The sequence below is a fragment of the Marmota marmota genome, unplaced genomic scaffold (assembly GCF_001458135.2).
Source record: "Marmota marmota marmota unplaced genomic scaffold, marMar, whole genome shotgun sequence".
Lineage (NCBI taxonomy): Eukaryota > Metazoa > Chordata > Mammalia > Rodentia > Sciuridae > Marmota > Marmota marmota.
This window is the reverse complement of record NW_026000019.1, coordinates 2,600,162-2,614,510: the sequence shown is the minus strand read 5'-3', so window position 1 is coordinate 2,614,510 and position 14,349 is coordinate 2,600,162.

The window sequence follows — 14,349 nt, the reverse complement described above, 5'->3', positions numbered from 1 at the left end:
TTGTTATAACTTTTTGAGTTCCTTATGTGTTTTGAATATTAATCCTGTGTCAGATTGGATAGGTGGTCAGCTTTTTCACTGCTATGACTAAAAGACCTGACCAGAATGATTGTAGAGGAGGAAAAGTTTATTTAGTGGTTCACGGTTTCAGAGGTCTCAGTCCACAGACACCTGACTCTGTTCCTCAGGGCTTAACATGAGGCTGAACATCATGGCAGAAGGGTATGGCAGAGGAAAGTAGCTCACATGATGATTCAGAAGCAGAGAGAGACTCTACTGGCCAGATACAGTGTATGCCCCAAAGGAATGCTTCCAATGGCCTATCTCCTCCACCCACAACCTACCTGCCTTCAGTTACCACTTAGTTAATTTCCATCAGGGGATTAATTCACTGATAGGGTTAAGGCTCTCATAACCCAATCATTTCCCCTTTAAACCTTCTTTCATTGTCTCACACATGAGCTTTTGGGGGATACCTCCCATCTAAACCATAACAGTTGGCAAATATTTTCTCCCATCCTTCAAGTTCTGCGTACTGATTATTGCCTTGGCTCTGCTGAAGCTTTTTAGTGGGATGTAATCCCATTTGTCTATTTTTGCTTATGTTTCATGTGATTTTGGCATCCCAATTAAAAAAAAAAAATCCCTGCCCATTACAATGTCCTGAAGCATTTTTTGTTTTCTTCTAGGATTTTTCTACTTGGGAGAGACTGAAGAGAGTAGAGGAATAGAAAATCTAAGTGTTAAGGATTGAGAATTTTCTAAAATTCCTGAAAGATGAATGATTAGAAAAAAGCTGAGCAGCCAAAGGAAAGAAACTTCCAAAGGGAAGTTAGAGAGAGGATGTAGACTCTTTAATAGCAGCACAAGTCAAAGCATTTTTGAAGGCCTGAGGGGGGAGAATGTATACCCAGTAAGTGTAACTACTCCTTAAGCACAAGGGAAAAATAAAGGCTTTGTTTTTGGGCAAATAAAATTAAAAATTTCATGCCAAATTTTAATCATCTAAAATGTGCTTGAGGAAGACATGGAATGGTTCCAGAAACAAGTAAAATACAATGCTAGGATATAAATTAGAATTAAAAGTGCAAAAAGAGAATGGGTAGAAAATTAACAAAGGCTAAATATAAACAAACACCATAAAAATGTCTAATTTGTGATTTGAAAATTTAAGACTAAAATATGGGTAGAAGTAGCATTTGGGAAAGAATCCAGTGTTAAAGCTTTTAAAGGTGGTTTAATAATGTAGGAGAAGGGGTAAAATATGGGCTGTATATTCTTACAATGCATGTATGGTCTCTGAATTAGGGAGCCTCTAAAAGAATAGAAATGACCGAAACAATGAAGAGTAGAACTCAAACCAAAAGACACAAAGAAATGGGAAAAAAAGCAAATAATGAGCACAATATAAGGTGTTCAGAAATGAGTGCAAGTATTAGTGATTCCCTTAGATGTAAATAGAGTAGTTCATTTAAAGTTCTAATTAGCAGTCTGGATTAAACTCACAAAAAAGCTCTTTTATTACAGAAGGCACAATTAAAACATCAGCATATAGAAAACTTTGTACAGAAAGATAAAGTAATAAAGAGAAAACTGATGTAGGCTATTCAAGTATCACAAAATTCAGCCTTCCTAAATTGTTGATGGAGGATCACACTTCATATTAAAATCCATGGGAACCTATAACTCTAAACTTGAATATACACCTAGTAACTTCACAACAAGAAAAGCAAAAATGGACAAGAGCACAAATAAAATAATTTCACTATCATAGTGGGAGAATAAAACAAATTGTCTCTAATTGTTTAAGCAGACATGTCAGAATATATAAGATTTGAACACAATTAGTGGTATTGATCTAGTAGATATATATAGAACTCTGTACAAGACAATTGATAGAAGACACACACTTTTCAAGTACACAGGAAACATTTACATAAATTGACCATTTAGGAGGCCATTTACCATGAATATATTTCAAAAGACTCAGATTATGCATACCACATTTTCTAACCACAGTGTAATTGAGTTAAAATGTCTAACATAAAGATAACTAAAAACTTCCATGGCAGAGATGCTTATTATCCTCTAGTAGCTAACCCCCTTTCTTCTTTCTAGAATCTGAGGTTTGAGTAGAAACATGGTGGTTCTGTCTGCCTTGCCACTAGGTCCGGAGAAGACCTTTTGGAGTACAAGACTTGGTGCACCTTCCTGGTGAAATGTTTTAAAGAAGAAATAGCTCTTGATTTATTTCTCCTCTTTGCCCCTGTCCAGGATACAGATATCCTATGGAGCATCAGCTCCTTTGGCAAGGGAGGGGCAGCACCCTGGGGGCTAAAGGGGTAGCAAAATAGACAGTTGATAGCGTGGAGAAGGCTCTCAGTATAGCCTGCCCACCCACCTCTGAGAGAAATATACTGCACCCTTTTCAGAGCCACTTTATTTTTGGTACTTACTAATAAAAGCCATTGGCATTGCTAATTAAGGCTACCACATGCATAGAAATTATTAAAAAATTATGAAAATTATTAAAAATATCCTAAATAGTTCAGGGTCCAGGAAATATATTTTTTAAAATTATTTTTTAGTTGTAGTTGGACACAGTACTTTTATCTATGTGGTACTGAGGATAGAACCCAGGGTCTTGCATGTGCTAAGCAAGTGCTCTACCACTGAAACATAACCCCAGCCCCTCCAGGAAATCTTACTAGAAACTAGATTATACATAGAACTGAGGAGCAAAATATAGTATACAGAAGACGTGGGTACTGCTAAAGCAGTACTTACAAATTTGTAGTCTTAAGTATTTGGATGACAAAATACTGAAATTTAATACATTAAAGATTTTGTTTAGAAAAGTATGAACCAATTTTTGTACACATTAGTTTTTTGTGGATATATACACACATTTCTATTTCCTCATCTCTTAAAAAAAATTCACACTGATAAAGATATATCCATTTCAACCTAACTCATTTTCTCTTCCTTTCCATATTGTAATTTCATTCTCATATAATGAAAACCTTGAGACTGTTATCTTCACTGTTTTTGATCAAATCCCTGTACGTAACAAGTCTCCCGTTTTTGCCACCATACTATCCTACACTTGGATGCATTCCTTATTCCATTGGAACTTGAGCGCACTGTGCAGGTGGCTCCTATATACATACACTACCCAACATGGCAGGCAACTCCTTCACCTGTATGTTTCCCCACACTGCTTGGTTGCCAGCAAGCATCAGGCCACTGGGCATGAGTGAGTCTTGTCTGCCTGAGTTCTACCTCCCTGCTCACAGCTTGTTTATAGTCTGCAATCTGTGATTGGCCACTCCCATGTGTGGATCCTCTCCTAAACCAAAGTGCTTTCACTCTCCATGTTAAGCTATTCTCATTCCCTCTCCTGTCCCCCTATATGGTATGGATGTCCTTCTCGGCTTGCTGGCTCTCACTTTGTCATGCCTCTCCACAAGCATCATTTCATGACCACATGAGAGCTTGGACACCCCTGCTGGGCGACCACCCAGCCTACAGCCTCGGACTCACTCTGACACCTTTTGCTGGATCTGTTCTCTAGATGCCTTTCTCAACCTGCTGAAACTCTGGCAGACAGATGATAGCCTCCTTCTAGCCACCAGGGATATTTTCCTTGTTTCCTTTTACTTAATGACTTTAATACTGAATGTTCAGGATTGTTTGAGAAGAAAAGGAAAATAAATGGATAGAAAAAAGAGATGTAAGCCCAATTCTTCCCACCCCCACTTTCAGGCCTGAATAAACTCTTAGCAAATACTGACAATTGTATTGAAAAAAACAGGAATACTGCAGGCCAATTCATCATAAACATAGATGCAAAAATCCTAGATGAAATATTAGAACTCAAATAGAGATTTTAATAGGACATAAATAGATTAGGACCATGTTAAATTTATTTCAGAAATTTAATGTTATGTGATGTTAGAAATGGAATCGGTGTTATACATCATGTTCAAAGAAAAAATGGTAAAAAAAAAAAAACATGGAATCCTAGTAGGTGCAGTAATAATATTTAAAGTAGTTCAGTATCTTTTCTCACAGCAAAAGTTCAAGAAACTAGGAATAGAAGCAAACTTTCTATACCTAATAAGAGTACTTATGAGAATCTTGAATCTCATAAGTACAAGCATGATACTTGAAGTATAGTGTTGAACATTTTCTTTTCTGAAATCAAGAGAAAGGCCAGAATTTTCACATCTGTACACTATTCCATCATCTATGGGTGGTATTAATTAATGACCTACACAAGACAAGTCAAAAAGGAAGGCAAGGGCCAGAACATGTTTTCTCAATTTCTGATTTCTACAACATATCTTTATCATTATCACTTAAGGATTTGAGGTAGCTTATGTACTTTAACAACAGGAAGGTGTGAGAGAGTAAAGGTAAATTCTTAGTCTGGGCTGGCTTTAGTGACCAGTTTGACGAGAATATGGCATAAGTGATGGACCAAGGCTTTTGAGAAGAGGTAAGATGAAATCTTAAGTTCACCTGGATCTCTTGGAACACCATCTTTGGGAGCCCTAAAGACAAACAAGTTCTTATATTGAAGTTTCCTGAGATCTTAAGTATTAGAGAGGACATGAGTAGATGGTCAAGTCTTGTCACTCTTCACATCAAAGCCAGACACACATTTGGGTCAGGCCACTTAGACCCTCCTGATCATCCCATCTCCCAGCTGGATCCTATCGAGTAGTTGGTATCAATTCCACATGGAATAGAGAATTGCTGAGCTGAATGCTGCCTGAATTGTTAATCCACAGAACAGAGATTTAAATAAAAATTTGTTTAAAACCACTTTGTTTTAAAATTTGCTTTACAACAAGATAACCAGAATATAAGTGTAACAGAAGTACAAAAACTAGAGCTTTAAAATAGAAATAGATATTTTTCCCTTTACATTTTATTATTGCCTTTAAAATTTATTTCCCCCCTTATTTATTTCTGTGGATTACTATGTTTTTAAAATTTCATTCAGAGCTGGACTAAAATTTTGGGTCACAATAGTAGACTTACTTCATCTTTCTCCAAAAATTATTGTATGTGCTTCTTTTGAAATACTCCTGCCCCCAAACCTTCAACACAATTGTTTAATAATATTTTATTAAACCCACTCAGTATTCATTTCCTGAAATACAGAAAGAGACATAAGCTTGATAGTAATGTCTTAGGTTAGAAATGATTTAAATTCGTTCATCTGTAGGGTTTCTAAAGCTGTGCTTGTTGAGATAAATGTATTTCTAATCATGTGCATCCAGACAGGTGTGTTGACCTGTCAAATGATTTAGCTGAGCACATTATTTAAAAATTTCCCTTAAAATATGGGGGTCCAAGTCAAGAAGGAATGCATGATAAGTTTTGGCGTTTGTGGAAGCAAACAATGTTTATAATTTTTTTTAAAACCCTTTAGTGGAAACAAAAAAATGACTTCCTATGACAATTCTGAGTTAATGGAGTCAAGCTGGGTTTTAATTATAAGTGAATTTGAGATGGACAGATGCTTAGACATTTCATATAATACAGCTGAGCATAGCACAGAGTGTCCTTGTCTGAAAGTCCAGGTACTTGGGCCCTAGTACTCTCCTCTTGTACTTTGACTAGGAAAATTGTTTTGCCCTTTGGGGCCTCAGTTTCCTCATTTATCAAATGAGGAGGTTGTTGAGCTTCAATAAAATGTGAGACCTGCAAGGAAGCTGAGAAATCATCTAGTTTTGACTTATTTTGTAGATAAAGGAATACACATACCATCATCTATACATAACATTTATTGATGAAACAGACACTTTGAGAGTGAAATGGGGCTCTAAAATAATTAAAAATTGAGGGAAAAAAACTGTTATATGAAACTCTAGTGTAGTTCAACTCAAAACCATTGTCAAAACCAAGAATTATTCAAACCAGAATACATACGTGGGTACATAATTCAAACTTCATATTGATAATCTAAGTTTCATGAGCAACTGATTTTTGGTGTACAGTTTCAGTTTTTTAGATAAATGGCTTTTTTCTCAATTGACTTTAAAACATTTTCTTAAAATTGTAATACCATATGAAGTTACACTTTATGGATAATAAGTCATATAACATTGACAACTTTAATTTTCTCTGTAGATCTTACCCTTATACAAATTTTCTCTATAGGTGTTTATATCAGTATCAGTTCAACTAACGTAGATATTTTGAACAGGATTTCATATTAACATAACTATTTTAGCCAAAATATTTACTGTTTTGCAAATATTTCATAAGATGAAACTCATTTAAAAAGTCCCTATTTTTTCCATATTAAATGTTGTAAAGTTGTAAATCTAATTTCTTTCCACAGTTGCATAAATACAAAATTTAAAAGTAAGATGTTGTTTTGGTTTTGATGTGAGACATCCCCCCCAAATCTCATGTGAGACAATGCAAAAAGGCTCATAGGAGAAATGATAGGATCATAAGAGCCTTAATCCAATCAGTAAATTAATCCCCCCCCATGGGATTAACTGAGTGGTAACTGAAGGCAGGTAGGATGTGGCTGGAGGAGGTGGATCCCTGAGGGTGTGTGGCTTTAGGGTATAAATTTTGTAGCTGGCAAGTGAAGTGTCTGCTTCCCTCTGCCACATTTTTCTGCCTTGATGTTCAGCCTCACCTTGAGTTCTGAGGAATGGAGCCTGCTGTCTATGAATTGAGACCTCTGGAACCAGGAGCCCTCAAATAAACTTTTCTTCCTCTAAAATTGTTCTTGTTGTGATTTTAGTTGCAGCAGCAAAAATGTTAGTCAAAACAGAAGTCCATCAAAAGACTCCTCCAAGGTACAACTTATAAATTTTCTTAGTTATGTACACTCTTTGAGATTTCATATAATTTTCCAGTCCTTTATTTCACTGGGCCAATTTAAATTCTCCATAACATTTAAAAGAAATAATTGCAGTTAATGAAAACTTCAAAAGCTGAAGTTTCTTAACATTGATGCTTTGAATGATTTCCAGCTAATTTTAAAGAAAACCAAAATTTAGATCACTGATTCATATAAAAATTGAATACCATTGTCAGATACTTGATATACAAAGCAGTTCTCCACTGATGCAGTAATTACTAATTGGCTTGATGATAGTCAGCAAAGGTTTGCAAGTGCTGAAGGATATTTTTGTATTAAAAATCAGCTTCACACAAATCACAATAGCCAAGATGTGGGATTAACCCAGATGCCCACCAATGAAACGGCGACAAAGAAAATGGTATGTATGCACAGTGGAATATTATCCAGCCATAAAAAAAATGACATTCTATCATTTGCAGGAAATTGGACAGTGCTGAGAACATTGTTAGTGAAATGTCAGACATAGAAGAACAAGTGTTCTCATAGGTACAAGGTGAAAAGAGTGTATCTGAATGTAGGACAGCTATTCCTAGAGGCTGGGGAAGGAAAGAGGAGGTGGCAGATGATCAGAACTAAAACATGGGACGGGGTGCCAGGTTCTGTGTTCTTTAGAACCCCAGATGACTAGTATCCATACCTTGTGTATCTTATGAATAACAGAAGAGGAGCTCCAAGCAGGAAGTAAGGAGAGGGAAGTGTTAATGACCCCGACTTGATCAGAACACACAGTGTGGTGTGTCAGAACCGCCCATCGCAAATGCACAGTTATTGTCTTAAAAAAGGAATTTAAGGAGATGCTAAAAAAAAAAAAAAATCGGCTTCACTAAAAACATGTTGTGATTCAGATATTCTACCTGAGGAGTGAGCAAACTTTTTCTGCAGAGCCACATAATAAAATAGTAAATAGTTTAGGTTTTCTGTGCCATGTGGTGTCCATTTTCAGGTTATCAACTTTGCCACTGTAGTATGATAGTAGCCAGAGACAGTGGAAGCCAAACAGATGTGGCAGTTTCATAGGCCTCAAAAAACAGAGCACCAATGGCTGGCTAGCTTAGAGCAACAGAAGTTGATAATCATTTTGGAAATTTAAAAGTCCTAAATTGGGTCTTGGCAAGGTGAATTCCTTTTGGAATTTCTGAGGAAAGATCTGATTAGTAACTGTCTCCTAGTTTTTGGTGATTGCTGGCCATCTCTGGCATTCCCAACTCACGGCAGCCTAATTCCAATCTCTGACTCTCTTGTCACATTATCCTTTGTGCCTGTCTCTGCATCTCCTTATGTGTGTCCAAATTTCCCTCCTTTTAGAAGGATACCAGTTATTAGGCTAGGGCCCATCCTAATCTAATCTGACTTCATTTAAACTTGATTCCATCTGCAAAGACCTGTGATGATACTGTTATTAACTGGCATGATTGAATTGTTGGCAAAGGTGTGCCACTAATGGAGCACGTTTTTATTTTGCACAAGAATACTTGCAAATAAAAAAAATGGCTTTTTCTTATGGGGTAGCATTTAATCTAAATGAAAAATCAGGCTGCACTGAATGCTATGTAAATCCCTCTGTTACTAAAGGCATTGAATCATCATCTTTGGGGGCATGGCCTTACTAAAATACTTACTAGCTCTTGAAGTTGATGCTGGTTCTTTTACTGACTTAAGTCTTGTCCTATGATTGGTGATACTACTATGACCCTTGTGGGAGATATTAACTGTCAATATTTTGTGAAATTTTTACCTTATCATTAATGTTCTTGTGAAATGGATATTTAATACTAAATTTTCATTAGCCATGTACTGGAGTGTTTTAATTTATTGACTCTAAAATGTTTTTTTCTAAAAAAAGAAAGATGCTATTGAACCAAAAGTGTTTACCTTATCCAATAAGTGAGAAAGCTACCTTAACAGGAATTTTGAGACTACTTTTTCTATGTGTTATAGTAGGGCTACTTAACTTATATTTCTTGAACATTTTTAAGGCATTTCTGGCCTGTAATATCTCCACCAATTGGCATCCTCCCCTCCTGTATAACACACACTGACTGTGGCACAAGCTGCATCTCACTTGGACAGTGCAGGTGGTTGTTGGGCAACCATGTTAAATGCTTTCTCACCGGTGATAACTAGACGAGGTCATGTTGCTATCTCTGGTAATCATGTTTTGTTTCATTATCAAGTGTCCGACATGCAATCTTGGAAATGGAGAGACTAGTTACAATGCTTCTAAAAATGGCCAAGAAAAGAGATGATCTCTGTTTATCTCTCAGGTTTTATAAAGTTTCATGTTAAAGTGAGAACACTGTTCATTGTACTTTGTCCATGCTCTCAGAAGTGACTTTTCCACTTTGTATGTGCCCCTTTGGTATTGTCTCAAATATATTTAGGCTTAGTTTAATGCAACTTTTCAAAAAGTTTACTTAAAAAATTCTGAAATAAATGCTGAACTCCCAGGATGGAGGAAAACGGGCATCAATTGCAGCTGTCATGGGTAACTGAGACTTATAGGCATCCTTATTATGCTGTCATATAGGAGAATTTTAAATTCTTGAGCATATCAGAGGTCATTTATTTTTATAAAAATGTACTTTGGCTTCACTTCTGTGTATAGTTTTCTCTTGTGTGTTATTTAATTTTCCCTAAATTAATTTGCCTAAATAAATTTCCCTAATTTTTAACTCCCTTGGAATATATTTAGTTTAAAGCAGGTTAAAGAAGAAGTTTTCTTCTGGAGAGTAGAGCTTACTTAGTCTCTAGAGAAATGTAAAGGGTCTATTCCTGAGCTAGTGGGCCTCAAATTTTTATTTGAATAAGAACCACTAAGGGTGCTTATTAAAACTATAAATTCTGGTCTTTACTGGTGTCAGAATTAAAAGTTCAGTTACGTTTTGGGCATTTTAAAGGCTATCGACTAACTTGTTTATATTTTCAAAATGCTTTTATTCCATGTAACAAATACTGAGTTTCTATTATCAAGCAAATAAGTTGATAGTAGGTTAAACCATTAAGTTTCAAGTTTTCACTTTGGTGAATATTTCAATGAAATTGACACAGGTGCATTAAAATAGGTTGGAAACCATCACCTAGATCTTATGTTTTATTAATTTTTAGTAACATTATGTTTTAGTTAATTATTATATAATAACTTATATGTTATATAATAATTATGTTCTTATTGTATATTATATATTATATTTAAAGTTTTCCATGTCTGAGACAATGGGACAAAATGTTTTAAAAGTTCTTGACTCAGTGAGGCAGGTATCTCAGATTAACAATAAACAGTAAGTGTTGCATGTGTTACTAAGAAGAAATAGATATTTAGAAGGGCAGAACTCTAGGAAAACAACCTTACTTTAATGTCTAGTAACCTGGGGCAGGGTGAAGTATAGTTTGTTTTAAAAACTTAAGTTTTAAGTGCTGGGATGTGATTAAGGGAAGACCTTGTGGATGCCACAATGAAGATAGAGATAATGTTAAAATATTAATGATGACAGTCTTTCATATTTTTATTTTAAATGGATATTTCCAAATATCAGAAAAATCTTTTCATAATAAAAGTTTATTCTTAAATGTAATTTGGTAGTCCTCTAGAAAAGATTTCATAATATTTTATAGCAATTGCCTAATGAAAACAAGCCTAGTTAGTAACATGTCAATTATTCAGTAAAATTGGAAAGCAAACTTTTTATGAAACAGGTCTTTTATCAATTTAGCATTCTGTTTCATAAAAATTCATTTTCATAGATAAATCAATTTAGCATTCTATAAAATGAATTTCATCTCAATGGGGATTTTATTAAAATGGATACTAGCTTGCTTCCGGTAAACTATAACTTGGAAATGTGTTATGCCTTGGTTTAAATATTGAATTATTCCTTACAAAATGGATATACCTTAGACCACTTGTATTGTTTTGAAAAATCCATAACATATTTTAAGTCTATTTCCCTAAAAGTAACCCTGATACTTCATGAAGACATTAAAAATTAGTTTGTTTATTTCATTAACATTGTATAGTTTTCTATGTAATCGTTGTTATTGCCAGTCTAGGCATGCCATTTATCAGAAGAGCAAGCATTATTTTGAAATATCGTTGGAACAGTTCATATTCATGCTCAATCCTGAAAGGAGATCAAATTTTATATATTCTCACAAATTAATAGTATAACTTTTGATAAAGATTGTATGATCATATACTAGAGATTGTATTTATATTAACTTTTTAAAAATTACTAGTTGGATTGGAAAAATAACTTGCACACCAGGCAATAAGGGTGAGAACAGGATATTCTAATAAATAAGATATTAAGGGGGTGTGTGTGTTAGATATGGGACTTGGTGATACATTTAATATATGTATATATATATATATATTCAATGTATGTAATTCAAATATAAAATATATATATATATATAATCTATATTTGATAGTCCAGCCAAGCCCAATTTAGAGGTCCATTTTAAAAGAGGGACTCAGTAGACTTTGAAACTTTTCTACACTACTGAGGTAGTCAATACAGACAGATCCCCAAGGGAAGCAGAAAACTATTTATAGTAGGCAGAGGTCTTTTTTGGTCTGTGTGAGTTACTATAACATAAAATCATAGATTGGGTGGCTCAAGAACAAATGTATAATTCTCATAGTTCTAGATTCTGGGGAGTCTAAAGTTAGGTGCTACAGATAACATGTCTGATGAAAGCTTGATTCATAGATGAATGTTGAGATGCATATATTCAGTTTATCATATAGCACTTTCTAACTGTCCTCATGTGATGGAAAGGGCTAGAGAGCTCTCTGGGGTCCCATTTATGAGGACACTAATCTCTTTCATGAGAGTTCCAACTTAATGTCCTAATTGCAATCTTGTGTCACTTAATTGTGGGAATTACGTTCTGAGAAATGCATAGTTAAGTGATTTTATCATGTGAACATCATAGAATGTATATATACAAACCTAGAAGTCAGTCTTTGACTTTGTCTTAATGTTATCAAGAGATTTGGGCCTGTAATTCCAGTGGCTACAGAGGCTGAGACAGGAGAATTGAAAGTTATGTCATGAGCTTTGTAATGTTTTGAACAACCAATAAAAAAAAATAAAAGAACAAAGCCAGCCTCAGCAAAAGTGAGGTGCTAAATAAACAACTTAGTGAGACCCTGTGTCTAAATAAAATACGAAATATGGCTGGGGATGTGGTTCAGTGGTTGAGTGCCCCTGAGTTCAATTCCTGGTAACCACCATGCACATACCCCCCCCCCCTAAAAAAAAAAAAAAAAGATTTGGTATACATGAGATGTATGAGGGTGATGCCAACATGGTTTTACAGAAAAAATTTTTATAAGTAGGAGTATAATCTAAAATGATAAAGTATAGTAAATGTACAGTAATTACCAAGCGTTCCATATGTACATGTGTTTGCTATACTCATTTCTTAATTTTTAAAATTTGTTCTAATTAGTTACACATGATGTGCTGTACTCTAGTACAACTGGCAGCACAGTAGGTCTACACCAGCATCATAAATAAGAATAATGTGTTGCACTAACATGATATCACTAGGCAGCAGAAATTTTTTGGCCCCATTATAATCATATGGGACCACTACGGTATAAGTGGTTTGTCATTGAAACATTATTATATGGCAAGTGACTCTACTTCCCAAAGGATCCACCTTATAATGCCATCACATTGAGGGTTAGAGTTTCAACTTAAGACAAATGGTGAGGAGATGAAAACATCCAGTCCGTGAGAAAGTATTGACTGGGACTGAACACACAAAAAATGCTGTTTTTTAGTTGTAGCATTGACTAAAGACGTTTGGAGCCAACTGGTCTTGTCCTCATGTCAGCCAGTGTGGACTGCTATATGAGTGGTACAACTACCTGTACATAACCTTTCTTGGATACTAGAGTTGGAGCAGGATATTACCTTCTCTTTGGTTGCTGCTAGTTGTCCATGACAGTGTCTGTATTAGGATAATTTGACTATAAACTCTTCATTGATGCAGGGAGGACTTGTGCTTTAGAAAGAACAGCAAAGCTCTAGAACTGCAAATGTAGACTTTAGGGAAGGACACATAGCATAACAAAAATAAAAATAAAGATAAAAAGTCAGTCTTCCTGGACATGAGTCTAAGTAACTCCTTCCCAGTTTGCAGTATGGAGAATAGATGAGGAGGTTGGGGGAGACCTTAGGTTCTTATGGGTCTTTATTTTTGTAGAGGGTCTTAATGCTAACCCTCTACTTAGCCCTTAGTAAGAGGGTATGAGGAAGCATAGAGAGGTTTCAGGGACTCTCAAAGTCCCCAGTGGGAATTTGGACTCCTGATCCCAGGGAGACCTTAGGGGAAAAAAGGATGAATTTCCATCTTGGCCAGCATATTTGGATGCAGAAGAAAGAACATGCGTGACTGAGGTTGGCATGGGAAGGAGCAAGCACAATCAGTAGGCCTAAAGGGATCTTCTGGACAGAGAACAAAGAAAAGGCCAGAAGAAGAATGTCCACTGGATCCTAACATGGACCAGTGAATCATGAGGTCAGAGTTCTCATGCTCCTCCCCAAGGACTTAGAATTAGATCTAACTTTGGCAAAAACTTTGTAGTTGTATGAAAACAATGAGTTGACCGGAATTAAATGAAGGCTTCTGTAGAAATAAGTGAGTCATTGATCTCCTGAGAATGTTAACTGAGATTTGTTTGTTACAGATGTTAAATTTCTTGGTGGCAGAAACTCTCTTCTAACTTGTATATCTCTATTGCCCAGCATATTTTCATCTACTTTATAGATTTTTATTTACCACCTGCTATGTCCTGAGGAAATTACAGTTAGCTCCCACCTGTAACTCCTAGTGGAACTGCAACACACACACAGAGTTGCAAATAATCCTAATTCTATGTAGTAAGAACTATAATAGAGGGGCACTCAAAAAAAATGGTAGCCCAAAAGGGATAGAGATTTACTGTATGGCAGAGCACTCTGAATAGTTCACAGGATATAGCCCTAATTCTTTAAGGATGAGTAGGAGTTTATTAAAGAATTGAGAGAAGATTTTCGTGAATGGGAAACAAAGTTGATAAAGTTAGTCATGTTCTTCCCTCAGAATAACACTAACAAAAATTAGTGTTATAAGCATAAGGAGATTGCTTGCTATATGACCTAAAGTTGTAAGATGATGGTGAAACTCACAGGACATAATAATTACAAGAATGTAAGTTTGAGGAGATATTACTTCAATGAAATGTTGACTAAGATAAGTAGGCTAACTAGTCCTTTAGGTTTTTAAATTTTGCTACATATATTTTCTCCTTTTCTTCTCTACCTAAAGAAATCCTTCAGTGGAATCTTGAATTTTCTGACCCTGAAATGGAATTGTTATTTACAAAACAAAATATTGTTATAGGTTGGCATAATAAGAAAAACAGGGATGACAGGTGTGGCTTAGTGGTATAGTGTCTG